The sequence below is a fragment of the Stegodyphus dumicola genome, chromosome 12 (genome assembly GCF_044657685.1).
Source record: "Stegodyphus dumicola isolate Sdum_Otavi_A_Nest chromosome 12, ASM4465768v1".
NCBI classification, from domain to species: domain Eukaryota; kingdom Metazoa; phylum Arthropoda; class Arachnida; order Araneae; family Eresidae; genus Stegodyphus; species Stegodyphus dumicola.
In genome coordinates, this window is record NC_140779.1 from 118,505,280 (window position 1) to 118,517,425 (window position 12,146).

The following is a 12,146-nucleotide window of genomic DNA, read 5'->3' on the forward strand; positions in this document are numbered from 1 at the left end:
ATGAAATTACAAGCTTTAGTTATATTATTTGTTGTTTTGAAAATAAAATACTTTACTTATTCACATAAAATAAATTATAAAACAAAAACAGCAACAAAAAATAAATCGGTGACATTTAAAATCAAATATAGTACATTACCAATTAGCACATTCATAATCACATGGATTAGGTACATTATAAATTGCATCAGTTAAAGATATTACAACAGCAAACAATTGTGCCCCCAAATACATAAGACATGATGTTAAAAAATAATTAATTAAATATTAACAACAATCATTATCATAATTAACAGTTGTATATATATATATTATAAATGAAACGTATTTAAAATTGTACAGTTATATTCAACAATTTAGCTATTTCTTTCTCTCGAGAAAAATATAATTCATATTTAAATTAAGCAGAAGTATAGTTATGCTTCTAAATCACCTAGTTAAGTAATAATTTGAAATTTAAAAGAAAAATTTAAGATCTTCTGTCACCTGGAATGGCAACGCTATGGCAACCGATGATTTCCTAGGTCGCGTAACATACGAACTCTTGCAAGTAGTCAGTTGATAAGTGACATCGTAATGCAGCAGTCTAAAAAATTAAGATTTTTCTAACGTCAACATTATCTCTGTCTAGCATGTTTTAGAAAAATCTATGTGAATGAAAAAAAAAAAAAAAAACTGTTATGTGTGTTTAATTATCTTAACGTAGTTTTACCATGAAAACAAATTTTCGTTCCCCATTTTAGTACTGATATAGGAATAAAATAATAATAGCATATCTATCTGTAGATGTTTTCATAAAACAAAACTTTTGAATATCGGTTTACATTATTCTAATGTTCTAAATGAATTTTTGTTTTTTTTTGCAGTGTGATAATGGGATAAGTTTTACAGTGTGATAATACAACTTAAATACTATTACTATAACTAGCAATAATAACATCCCTTTCATTTATCTAATGAAATATTCAAATAAAAAGTTTGAGTATTTTGGGCGTTGCAAACTGGGTAAAATGTAATTCACCCAGTTTGCTAAACTGTCTCGTTGGCTCTTAAACTGTTTGTATATCTTTAGATTCATTGCGCAAATGTACTTAATTTCGTTTATCAATGCCGTGCCTCAATGAAAGTTTTTGTTTATGCAAAGAATTTTGACCTTTCCATTTTCAAGTAATATGTCTTCTACTTAAGGGGGTGACCGAATGAAATCTTATTTTTTTAGATTTCAATTTACTTCTGAAAATACGCGAAAATTGGTAGGTTTACAGGACAGGGAATATCTACAGAGATTCATATGCCTTACTAATAGTTACGAAGGCTAAATTAAAATTTTTCTCTAGGCAGCCATTACAAAGATTCAGAGCCATCGTGACTCGGTAAAAATTTCAGTGTAATGAATGGGAGAAACAATTATTCGGACAATTAATTGCCTCTATAACAGTCAAAAATTAAATACAATGAGTGAGCATAAAATGGCCGCAGATGTATTTAAAAAAAAAAAAAAAAGCGATGTTTTCCACTAGAGCTTTCTGAATACTCAATGCCATGGAACTTACCTGTGTTGCCAGATGCATCAGTGATGAAGTCAGCACAAAAAATATTTCCACTCTGAAAGCTGCAGCTTTTGTTTCTGTATTTAATTTTCAATAAAAAAAGCAGCAGTACAAATTGTAAAATCTCAAAATGGTGTTAAATATTTCTATTAATTATTTCCTTATATACGTTTTCCGTGACACCGCTTTTAACTTTATTTGTTAACGAGGGAAAGAGATTCTTTTTTTGTACCAACTGAAAAGAAATTGATACATATTTTAAACTTAAAATGCAATTAGGAACAAGCGCAAAAGTTTCTTACACGTAAAATTTACCAATTTAAGATGGCGCTTTGGTTTGTAAAAGGCATAGAACTGGAAAGATAAAGTACTGTGGTGTTTGAAAATAGACATACGACCGCAGTGATTTAATAATAGAATTCTGCCATCAGATTAGATGTTGGTAAATGCTATTCTTATACATACAAAAGCAGCGAGAAACATTTCAGAGAATTAAAGACTTTTGACTAAAACCTACTGACTTGCAATTTTCGTCTTGGTGATGGCAAATTGGTTGGAAATCTTCTTAAGGAGTTAAAAAAAAAAAAAAAAGAAAGCGCTATAACTAGGAAGCCATACATCTAAGTGTTGTTAGCTTCTACTGTTTTATATAAGTTACTATTTTACCTAAAAATATTGTTAAAACTTTATGCAGTAGCCATTCGATGCAAATTAGGGTGTCGGATAAAAAATAAAAACTTAGATAACTTTACGGGTGCACCAGCAAACCTTGCATAAGACTGACAAACAACAGTGTTCCAGAGTATAACAAATAGATGTCACGTGACCTCAATCACGGCAGAATAAAGGATTTGGAGTTATTGTAGCGTCAGACCACTTGCAGCTCACACCTTCATGGGAGGAGACGACAACTTTTTCACTTAGCTCCTCAATTGGTAGCTGTTTATACTTTTAATGCTTCTGATTTTGATTGAAGTTCTTCTGTAGCTTGAATATTATTATTGGAGATTGATAAAACTAATGCTGTGAGGTCTTCGCATTGTGATGATATAGTAGTGTTGTAAATAGGTTGCTTAGTTTGTTGTTGAGTCGCTGTAGTGTATTGCGTTGAATAGTTGTATTAAAATTGTGTTGTATAGTTGTATTGTATGGTGTTGCATTTAGCACTATTGATTGAGGTTGTTTAGTTGTATTTGAATTTGTCATTGGAACTATTGCTGTAGTGTATCTTCTCATATTGTTGTCATTGATTTGTATTGTCTTGGGTCCTCCTTGAAACTATGATCGCTCGTCACGTTTTGCGAACTTGTCCGATTGGATTGTCTTGCTCCTTTTGGTACTTCTCTTCTTCCTCTTTTCTCCGTTTTTTCATCTGAGATTTTCTCCACGTCCGGATTTCTTTATGTCAAGTGCCCTTGGGCTTTAATTCTGGAACCGGCAACATTGCTCTTCGCAATAGCTCGGTCAATTATAGAGTCTAAGTCGCCTCTTTGGTCTTCTCGGCTTCTCGTTTCGACCTCCACCAGAGCATATCTGTGCTTGTCGACGTACGTCTGTGATGGTCCGAATGTATAAGAGTACAATCAAATATTCGGTCTTTCATCGACGTATTTGGCATATGTTGACATTCATAGGAGAATGTCAACATTCTCTAATTTCGGTCTTTCACGGTAACACACACAGTTTAAAGTTGCTTATAAAAGGAAACTACACAGTACAGCAAAAAGCTACAGCGTATTCGAATGCAAACATACTGTCCAGGTTTTGTACAGCATAATCAGTATACCTCCACATGTACGCCATTAATTGCGCATGTAAAATGCCCAAACGATATTCCAATTCTTGCTACAAACGCCGCAGAATGTCGATTGTGACATGTTCGAAGGCGGCAGTAATACGTGCCAGAAGGCTAATCAGTAGACGTGACCTTAGTCCAGTAGACCATATCCTTGATACAGCCTCACAGAAAAAGAAAATTTTGATAAAAAAAGCCATGACGTTCATGCCATTTCTTTTTAACTAGACTCACTATCTACGCTACTCGTGGCAGTCTGAATTAAGTTATTATTGTCAAGTTTTGACAATTACCAGTTTCTTTCACGTAAAAGGAAAAAAATGCCTTGCATTTTTCATTACACAGCTCAGTGAAGTTGCACACATTCTGTTTTAACACTTATTGTTGGCATTCTGTTTTAAACTTGTTATGTAAAATCAATACGTTTGTTAATTAAGGAATGCTGTAAAGATAAACATCAGTAAAACTTTGAACCAATTTGCTTTTCTCACCTATATAAAATGTCTAAAAAGGTGTTAAAGATGAGCTGGGGAGATAGGGTATTACGTCCATAATTCATCTTTACAAGTCATTAATTAAGGCTTTAAATTAAGACAAACTTTGCTGATGCAATACATTGAGATCCCTAACAAAATCTCATGGTCAGTTCGTAATTTGCTGTGAAAATGAACTCAGTTAAAATTAGAGGAAAGCAATTAATTTACATACAGATAAAGGTGAATTACCAAAGGGTGATTGGTAATACCACAGTTTTCGTGCCATCTGATTGCTAGTGTATTGGCTTCAGAATACCTTGATACTAATAATTTCCTTAAACTCATTGATAACATCGACAAACATGCCGCCCAGTATAATGGCGAATGGTTAGGTATAATGGTAAGGTATAATGGTTAGGGAAGACAGACGGTATAATGGTTAGGAAAGCCTGACAGCGATACCGAAGGTCCTGGGTTCGAAACCCGGAGAGGGCATGGTTGTAACTGTCTGTCCCTTCATAAGAGGCGATGGTGGCCCACCTATTAGGTGCCCTTTAATAAAGAGACCACCACATCTGGCCTTGTATAGATTAATGGACTGTGTTACACTGTACACTGTAACTATTTACAATCTGCCATTGAGGGGAATGAAACATCGACAAGCATCTATGTTATAAAGCAAATAAACTTAACATGTTATATGTGCAAATTTTAAGCCCTGCGAATAATTTTGCTTTCTAGCAAATTTTACACTTAACCCATTGATGATTTTCGTTATTAAGACCTGGATAACCAAAAGATATTTTGTATTTCCAGTAGCTAATAAAAAAATCAGTGGTATTATAATTGCATGGTTATCAGTGGCTTATGAGGAGCGAACAGAGCGCCATTCGAACATGAATTACCCCTTAAAATTATGAAAATCTCCCAAAACATGAAAATGTCTCAAAAAAGAGTAGCATACTAAAAATTATCTGATAGATAAAGAAACAGATACAAAGTGATATGTCTTTTTTTCTATATAGTTATTCTTCTTTTTAATATATTTCTCTCACAGTTGCATAGCTGGGTAACCAGGGCTGGGTATTTTGTGCTGAAATAAAAGGTTATCGAATCTCAGATTTTGAATGATAGTAATAATTTCAACAGTCACAAGACCTCATAGCTTGAATCGTACCAAATTTTGAATTGTGGAACTGCGGAAATTTACGGAGGCAGTATTGCCAAATCGTGCGATATTTCGCAAACTTTGCTATTTTTGACAAAACTGTGAGACTAAAATTTATATGCATGCAATTTTGCGAAACTTTTGCTGCTCCGTTATTTTCATGGGCTGCTTTTTCTCACTTTAAAATCGTTTAATATAGTATAAAATGCTTATATGTTAAAATAATGCATCAACTAAAATTAATTTTTTATAACTAAATAAACTAAATAAAGAAACAAATTATTTAGGCTTAAATAGAAGTTGAGATAATCAGAATGTCATAAGGTTAAATAAGTCAATTAAGCAGAACGGAATAATTAGGGAACGGAATTCCCTAAAAACATTGACAATTAAAATAGAGTAAAAAATAACGAATTAGAAAAAACTGCCAACTCAGAAAAGTTATAACAAAAAACGGTAACAACGCAAACTTGAGGAAACATTTACCAATGGAAAAGAATAAACTAATTTAAAAATACAATACAAATTAACTGAGATCTATTTAAAATTTTAAAAAATCTGAAAGCTTTCATATTTTACATTACGCCCAAAGGGACTTTGTTAAAGTTTTTTGTGTGACCTTTATTTATTAAATGTCATGGTCTTCGCACTTAAACCATAAACTTCAGTTTAACAGCAATATCGCAACATAATTTTAAAATGAGTATATATCTTTAGGATTTCCGATACACAGTCTCGCGCGCTAAAAAATAAAACTTTTTTTTTTTTTTCCCGTAGAGTTTTGCCATTACTCGCTTTGGAATCGTTGAATTTATTAATCAAACATTCGTTAAAATTTTATAAAATATGAAATCGATAATAAAAAAAATTCCAAATTTGGGCTTCTAGATGCCCATATTCGGGTAGAAACAAACATTATTCAAAATATGATGGCTCTAGGTACTGTTGTGTTATCACAATGCGACAAACATACATACATTTATGCAGATTCTTTATTATTTGATTTATGAAGTCATGTGCTGCTTTTGGCGACTTTTCGATTCTTCTTTTGCTACTTTAGCTGAAAAATTTCGGGCAACACAGTACCAGACGCAGGATTTCAGCGATTTCCTCTTTCCGCTCACGCTGCTCATTCACTTATTGCCGCTTAAAACTCATTTTACGAAAATTTGTCTCATATTAGAGAACTTCTTTACATAGCAACTGGGTAATTGCTGTAGTACTGGGCATATTCTGTCTTCTTAGAATAAGCGATGTAAGGATAACAAGGACTGATAACATCAAGTAAATAAGGCCCAATTTGCTGCTGTTTTTATTATAAAATGCAAAGGTTGTAAGAAAAGGAAGGAATTCACAACTATTGAAGGATTTGCGTAGGTAGTCACCAAACTGGAAATGTATAAGTCCCAGGAAGGAAGAAACTTCTATTTAACTGCTCTTGATGCAATAACAGAACACCATTTATGATTGATACTGATTAAAGGAAAAATGACTTAAGCATGTAAAACAATAACAAGTCAGAGTACATTACATTTATACTTTCACAGTAAGCGGGGGGTAGCAAACCTACAGAATATCAAGGAAGCTGATGAAACGTGAAGTTTCGACGACACGACTACTAAGAACAGCTATAGTTAATTACGCACTTTCTAATGACTGCAGCTACAAGGGAGGGACCGAAATAAAACTAATTTTTCCATCGCAGTCGCATTTGACCTTTTGAATCAGCATTCTTATTTCGAGCTCTGAGATGACAGATATATTTTTATCATTCCTAGTTTCGATCATTAAAAGGGAAGTTATTATATTTCTTTCTTATGAATAAAAAATAGACAGTAGATCAGCAGTTAACATATTTCTTTACAAAAAACGATAATTATTTGTTTTAATAATATTAACTATTTGAATAGTTACGAACCAAATGTCTTCTTTTATTCCTTAGTTCCTAAACTCCTTTAAGCAAGATTAAAGAAAAGGAGAACACTTATAAGAAGATTTAAATAAAGCTATTGTTACCACAGAAAATAATTTGAAAGCGGTTTTTAAAAAGAAAACTTTTTTTAAGGACTATGCAGTAAGTTAAATGTAGGGACACTATTAACTTCTCTAAGTAACTGTTCAATAATTGTGCACGAGCATAAAATCCACATATTTATATTTAGAATAATATTGGTGTAGGTGTGTATTTAACTATGGCAAAGCACACTAGGGCTATCTGCCTAAGGGGAGGGATGCCTTCGTGGAGGACTTTCTAAGGGAAACTGGCTCGTATACACGTTACACATGGGGAAAACCACGAAAACGCCCATGCAGCGAGCCCGTTCGCGCGATTCGAACCTCGGACCAAACTACCAGTGTTCAGCGACTTTACCGCTCGGCCGCTGGTGAGCCAGAATAATAAAGTTAAAAAAAACTTTTTAAGAACTATACAGTAAATTAAATGTAGGACACTAGTAATTTCTATAAGTAACTGTTTAATAACTGTAATACCAGTACTGTTTAACAACTTTAAGTTAAATATAGGATACTAGTGGTGTATTTAATTATGGCAAAGCACACGAGGGCTATCTGCCTAAAGGGAGGGATGCCTTTCGTGGAGGACTTTCTAAGGGAAACTGGCTCGTATACACGTTACACATGGGGAAAACCACGAAAACGCCCATGCAGCCAGCCCGTTCGCGGGATTCGAACCTCAGACCGAACTACCAGTGTTCAGCGTCTTTACCGCTCGGCTGCTGGTGGGCCCATATATAGGATACTAGTAATTTCCGCAAGTAACTGTTTAATAACAGTAATATCTTTACTGTTTTAATAACTTTAATATTCATAAGTAACTGCTCCGTAAGTAACATAGAGTTTCCGTAAGTAACTGTGTTCGTTATTTATAGCTGTGTACGAGCATAAACTCCACATATTTATATTTATAATAATATTATAAAATTAATAAAAACTTTTTTAAGAACTACACAGTAAGTTAAATGTAGGACACTAGTAATTTCTATAAGTAAATGTTTAATAACTGTAATATCAGTACTGTTTAACAACTTTAAATTAAACTGTTTAATAACAGTAATATGTTTACTGTTTTAATAACTTTAATATCCATAAGTAACTGCTGCATAAGTAACATAGAATTTCCATAAGTAACTGTGTTGGTTATTTATAGCTGTGTATAAGATTATAAAAAGGGAGAACAATTTAAAACCACTTGTAAGAAGAAAAATGTTCATAAATTTATTGTTACCACAGAAAATACTTTGAAAGCGATTTTCAGAAATTGCAAATAAGCTGCTAAGATTATATTTTTTGTTATAATAATATGAAATTAATATTTATTATAATTTAAATATTATTATCACATTTAAATTATAATAAATATTAATTTTATAATAATATTATATTATAAAATTAATAAAAACTTTTTAAGAGCTGTACAGTAAGTTAAATGTAGAACACGACTAATTTCTATAAGTAACTGTTTAATAATTGTAATATCAGTACTGTTTAACAACTTTAATATCCGTAAGTAACTGTTCCACAAGTAACGTAGAATTTCCATAAGTAACTGTGTTGGTAACTTACAACTGTCTACGAGTATAAAATCCACATATTTTACTTACACGCGAAAAAGGATACAGCAAAATTTCGCATATGTGAGTTACTACGGTCCAACTTGACATTTAGTACGGCCGTGTAATTAGGTTGCCCTTTTTATCTGAAGACTGGATATGTGTTTACAGTAATGCAAGTGAGAACATATTTCAATAAAGATTAGACATTTAACCTCTTCACTTGCGGAATACTTTCTGCAAGTGAATTGCTGCCACGTCACGCGAAAGACATATTTGTTGCAAGCTTGAAGCGCAAATAATCCAACGAAAAAATGTACAGCTGTGTCTTGAACAGTTTTGTTTTTACGTTTATTATGCAAACTTTTACATTTATTATACAAAAGCAAAAGAGATTAGTTTTTTCGTTTAAACAAAGGAGATTAATTTTTTCATGCATTTGTAAAGGACTTTCTAATTTTTCCAGTCCCTTACATGGTAGTGTTTATGAGTTTCTTTGAATCACTCAATTTTTTTAAACTTTATGTATCTTCAATAGATGTAACTCGGTTTTCGTTACCAATTTACGCAGATAAAACATAGGTTGGCTTTTATATGTTTTTTCCGAACAAAATTTATATTTAATTTACGTTCCAATTTTTTACTTTGGAATTATTTTAATTTTGCAACTTACGCGCAGATTCGTATTTTAATTTTTTTAGTTAATGTAGTTTCTATTTCCTATTAAAGTCATAATGACTTTCTTTTATATATATATATCCAAAATAGGAACTGCATTAACTACAAGTCATAATGACTTTCTTATATATATATATATGCAAAATTTCAACGTCCTATGCCAGCTCATTTTGAGTTAAGCGAGATATATACTGTTAGGAATTTTGTACATAGATAGGTAATTTTAATGAACTTGTATGTGAAATTGTTGCATTTTTCTGTGCAATGAAAAGCTTAGAGAATGATGCTCTGCCGGAAAAAAAGGGATACAGGGGCATGCACATTTAACATTGTGTAAATAAGCATCTCCTTAATATGACGACATATCGCCAAGCTGGTAACATTATGGGCAACTAATTTGTGTTTACAAATTTGGCGAGAAATCTCAAAAGGTCGCCAAATTTGGCGACATTTGGGTCCTGTCCCTGTATCACCGTAACAGGTATTGTAATTAATTTAAATATGCAATTGTAACCGTATCCGGCCCTTATATGACTTTCAGTAATTTTGAGAGCCCGAAAGTACTAGAAATCTTTCGGTGGCCGGGGGGAAACTGTATAAGACGAGGGCATCTGTTCCTCAGTTGGAATTTTTGCTTTTGTGAGTTGTTAATTCAGAGCGACTTTGGAGTACTGAGAGCTTCGCGTTTTAGATAATGCGCTTTGCGTTGCATTGTGTTTAACGTTCTTAGTAGTTTGAAGTGTAAATAATGATTGTACATTGTGATATTGTGAACAGTTGTACTACTATTTCTGTGGAAAGTTCCAGAACTTTGAAGTTTTACTCTTGATAAAATAAATGTTATCAACCAATCATCGAACTTATGTGCATTCAATCTATTAAGAACCAGTACTCACACATCAATTTTTCAGGTGAAGTTATATGTAAAATTGTTGTTTTTTTCTGTATAATGTAACATGAAAGCTGAGAGAATAATTTCACAATACATAACGTACAGACATGACAAAAAAATATTTATTTTGTAATCTGTTTTTAAAAAAAGAGCCCTTTATTCTGTCCGTAAGCACAGAAGTCACGTAAAACCACCGTTCAAATGGATTCGAGAGCTGTCATAATGGATATTTTTAAAAAAAATATTACATCCGAAATTTTTCATTTTCGCAAATGCAATAGTTCTCCTACTTCGTACAAGTAAATAAAAATGTTCAAATTCTTGCTGCAAAATTAGTTGTCAATGAAATGCATTTATCGAAAGCTTTTAATTCTCCTTCAAATTCTACGTATTCTTTAGTTCTCTCATTCATTTTACTCCCGAATTTCACTTACATTATGTTAATAGCTTCAATAGAAAAATAAGTGAAACAAAGAAATAAAACAAAAGCAAAAAACTCTGCCTTTTCTCAGTAAGCATGCATTCAATAATTCCTGTTATTCCTGAAGCAAAACAAACCCCTTTGTCTATATGGGATTACTACCAACTTCAATAGAAAACTCGAGGAACGGATATATCCCAGCTGACCGCAAATTTTCCACCTGTTTTGTGTCAGTCAGAGAGCGCCACATGTGGCCAAGATGGCGCCCGCTTGTTCCATTGCCAGATTCTTGCCAGCGAAAAATCATCTGCTTATTGTCTTCCTATGTAGAGTTTTGCTAATCCGAAAAAGTGCATAAATAAAATAAACAGAAGACGGAAAATATTCTTTTGCCCGCTTATTTTTATCTAAGATAATCTGAGGAAGTAGTTTTTACGAAGTGTAGAATATTTATTTTGGGGTAAGAATTCTATGAATATGGTTATTGAACAGCGAAACGTTTTTCTTCCAGGAGCCTTAAATACTCGAAAGCGTTTTTTTAACTATCTAGATATCAACTTTAAGGACTATTAAGGTTTTTGTGGCCAAAAAAAGTACGGTCGCCGAAAACGGTTTGCTAAGGTTTTGTACCCTTTGGCTAAGCTCTCAGTTTATCAGTCTGCTGTTAGCACTCTCTCCTGTTAATCCTTTTTCATTTATTTATTTATCTATTTTATCTTTTTAGCTTTATTATTAAGTATCATTTTCTTTGAACTTACGACACATTCACTTCAACAACAAAATCAAAAAATTTTTAAGCTGTACATTTTTAAGCATATATTTCGAATTCCGGTTAGCATCTATTTGACATATATTTTTCAATTTTTCCAGCCTTTTCTAAGTTCATCATTTCAATATTCAGTTTTCTTAGTAAGATGGCTATCAAAAATACTTTTTGTTTCTTATTATTAAATTTTTATCTCTTTGTGTTTATTAAATATTGCCTTCTTCGCACTTACGCCACATAAAATTTAATTCAGCTACAAAATCAAAAAATATTTGAAAATAGCATATCTTTAGAATTCCCGAGAGATTGCCACGCATATTTTTATATTCCCTATATTATTTCTTTAAAAACTAGGCGTTGGGGCGGTCAGCTGCCTAAAATAATTATCATAAAAAAGAAAAGGTATATGTGAATTTTATGTGGCGTAAGTGCGAAGAAGGCGATATTTAATAAACACAAAGAGGTAAAAATTTAATAATCATAAGATTGTAATAAGTCCAGCCAGTGTAGTTTCGTAAAATTATTGACTATTTCTAATTAAACATCTCATGATTTTAATACATATTTATTTAAATCAATCACATATAAAGTAAAAAAAAAAAAAAAAAAAAAACCTAAGAACTGTATGGTTTTAGATTGCATAGTTTATTACTCAAAAACCTTCCAGATTAAGTTTCAAAGTTTCTAAGGCTTTACTGAATGGCAGTAGTCTGGTTCGTGGAAGATAAAAGTATCATATATTATTAAAATAATAAAATAAATTATAAATTCAAAATTTGGGCTTCCAGGAACACATGTTCAGGTGGAGGACTACGTCATTCAAAATTTTAT

General features: G+C 32.3%; 1 protein-coding gene across 3 annotated transcripts in view; it reads left to right on the forward strand.

Moving 5' to 3' along the window:
- LOC118192030 (protein CBFA2T1-like) overlaps positions 1-12,146 on the forward strand; it is a 138,470-nt gene that overhangs the window by 17,911 nt on the left and 108,413 nt on the right. The window lies entirely within an intron of this gene.